The 2,675-nt window shown below is 43.3% G+C and overlaps 1 long non-coding RNA gene across 1 annotated transcript; it reads left to right on the top strand.

Annotated features, from left to right (window-relative positions):
* The first annotated feature begins 216 nt into the window (after positions 1-216).
* Positions 217-2,396, top strand: LOC310686221. The gene is made up of 3 exons (XR_014515774.1): positions 217-650; positions 1,695-1,911; positions 2,037-2,396. It is a non-coding gene; the product is annotated as an uncharacterized lncRNA (long non-coding RNA).
* The last annotated feature ends 279 nt before the right edge of the window (positions 2,397-2,675 follow it).

The following is a 2,675-nucleotide window of genomic DNA, read 5'->3' as shown; positions in this document are numbered from 1 at the left end:
ATCTGCGGTTTCCCTCCCTCGTTTAAAATACTGTTTATTGAAAATGATCATGAGTGGACCAGACAGAAGACTTTGCTCTTCCTGGTCGTCTCCGAGGACTTAAAAGGCAGGCCCCATCTGTTCTCCTTTCCTCAGACCATTCCAAGATTTCATTTTCATTAAAAAATATTTTATTTATGGGAAATTTCGGACTTGGTTCAGATAAGCAACTTGATCGTAAATAACTTAACCAAATTATATGCTCTGAAAATAGCAGCTTATGTCTTGATAAACCCCATTGCCCACCCCTCAACTGCCCTAATTAAATTGAGACATCCCATCGTGAGGTCACAATCTCATGCATTTTGCCCCAAAATATGTGTTTTGGGGCTCAGTGATCTCACGCAGGTCATGTGAGTCATGTGGGAGTGCAGCTGGGAAGGTGCACATTCCAGTTTTTGGCCTCAATATATTGGAGTGCAGGATCAGCAGCATAGACTCTTTGCTGTGCCTTAGGTTTGAAGTCCAACGTTGACATAAAGATGTGATTCTGTGTTCGTGGGATACACAGAGAGGTTGCACAGAGGGAGAAGACTTGACAGCAACTAAGGCTAAAACTTGGGCTTAGATAGGCATGTATCCATTGGGCTTAGATCCAAAAGTGTGTTTAGGTGAGCCGGCATGATGACCAATGGGAGGCAGTTAAAATGAGGAAATGAAAGGGGATTGGATAAATTACAGCTAGGTGTGCCTGGGCATTGGGGAGGGGTTACAGGAGAGAAGACCCAGTAATATGGCAGGGAAGGTTCTGCTAAGATTGGGGCGTGTAAACAAGGATGATTCAACTGGAAGATTTATCTTGTAGATGCTATTTCTAAATGTATTTATCTTTCAAGAACAATAACTATACCAAGTGTCTTCCTGGTGACTCATGCTGTTTTTCTTGCATATGCCTAGTGTTTATCAGTATGCGGATGATACCCAGCTCTACCTCTCTTTCAAATCAGAACCAGTGAAGGTCCTGTGTGAGTGTCTGGAGGCGGTTGGAGGATGGATGGCAGCTAACAGATTGAAGTTGAATCCTGACAAGACAGAAGTACTGTTTTGGGGGGACAGGAGGCGGGCAGGTGTGGAGGACTCCATGGTCCTGAATGGGGTGACTCTGCCCCTGAAGGACCAGGTGCACAGCCTGGGAGTCATTTTGGATTCACAGCTGTCCATGGAGGCACAGGTCAATTCTGTGTCCAGGGCAGCTGTTTGCCAGCTCCATCTGGTATGCAGGCTGAGATCCTATCTGCCTGCAGACTGTCTCACCAGAGTGGTGCATGCTCTAGTTATCTCTCACTTGGACTACTGCAATGCACTCTATGTGGGAACCTGGACTCCTCACAGCTGCCCTCATTGCTGAAGTCTCACTTACTGGGGTTGAGTTGTGGGAGCTTCCAGCAAGTTCTCATAAGAATTTTCTGGAAGCCGCTGCCATGACACCCTAGTGAAAGGGGTGGGTGGGGCCCTGCGGGATTCTGTCACATGAGGCAGCTGCTTCCACCTGTCTAATGGGTAGGTCATTTCTATCTGCATCTATATTTGTGTAAAATTTCTGGTTTATGGAGAAAGTTTGTCTCTGGAGCTCAATGTAGGGGCTTTTAGATGCATAAACCATCATTTGGTGATCTTACCAATCATTTTGCCTTATTATTGTTATTGCAACCTAGCTCCCTGGTAGTCCATGAGTCAACTTCCTGGATCCTCATGACCTCACTGACAAGAAGGCCAAGCATAGAGAAATCAACTACAAGACTGGATGTAACATCAAGAAAGAATGGTCATTCCCATGTTCCTGTGTTTTAGCTAAAGCAATCTTTGGTTAGCCCCAAACACAAAATGGAAGCTAACAGCAAAAGCCATGTAACAGCATTTCCATTCATGAAGGTTGGTTTTGTGTGTTATTTTACTAGTACATCCATGCATGTGTGAAAAATAGTAAAACACCACACACAAAAGGATCTTGATGCAATCACATGTATGTACAATTGCTTTTCCTTTTCCTTTTGCAGTGTTTTATCACAGCAAAATAGACGAGGAAAGACTCACAAATGCATGATAGGAACTCAAAGAGGCAGCAAATTCCACATGTACTGCATTCAACACAAAATTTAAAGGGGAAAAAAAGAACAGTGAAGGATTCCTAATGCATCAGTTCCACTTTGGAAACAAGATGAGATAATTCAGAACTACAGGGAAACACCTGGATGAGAATATCGCTGAAAGCATCACAAGTTACTAGCAGCCTCTCTTGCCAAAGTGTTCATAATTCAGATTATTCATAATGCATCACGGCTCTTGTGCATAAGGACTCTTTGTAAGTCAAAGCAGTTAGTCATACAAGTTCTCTGGAGAAATGTTAAGGCATCAAGAGAGAAAGCAAACAGGTAAGTAGTCTAGGTTTATTCTATGTCCTTCAGCTGGTTGTGATGGTTTTTCCCCTCCCTCCACTGTAGTCAGAATCAGCAGTTGGTTGCTTCTGAAGTTAGAAAAGTAGATATATTCAGTATTCAGAGGAGAAGCATGGAGAGAGGATGTAATGCAGTTGACAACTAAGGAATCTGTTTTTGCAGAAGCTGCCTAGATACTTTTAACAGAACTTTTGGACACCAGAGAGAATATCTCACGCTGGGCTTTCACATCATTAATCA

Source organism: Podarcis liolepis (assembly GCF_965112155.1).
Source record: "Podarcis liolepis genome assembly, chromosome: 9".
Lineage (NCBI taxonomy): Eukaryota > Metazoa > Chordata > Lepidosauria > Squamata > Lacertidae > Podarcis > Podarcis liolepis.
This window is presented reverse-complemented; position numbering and strand designations above follow the sequence as displayed.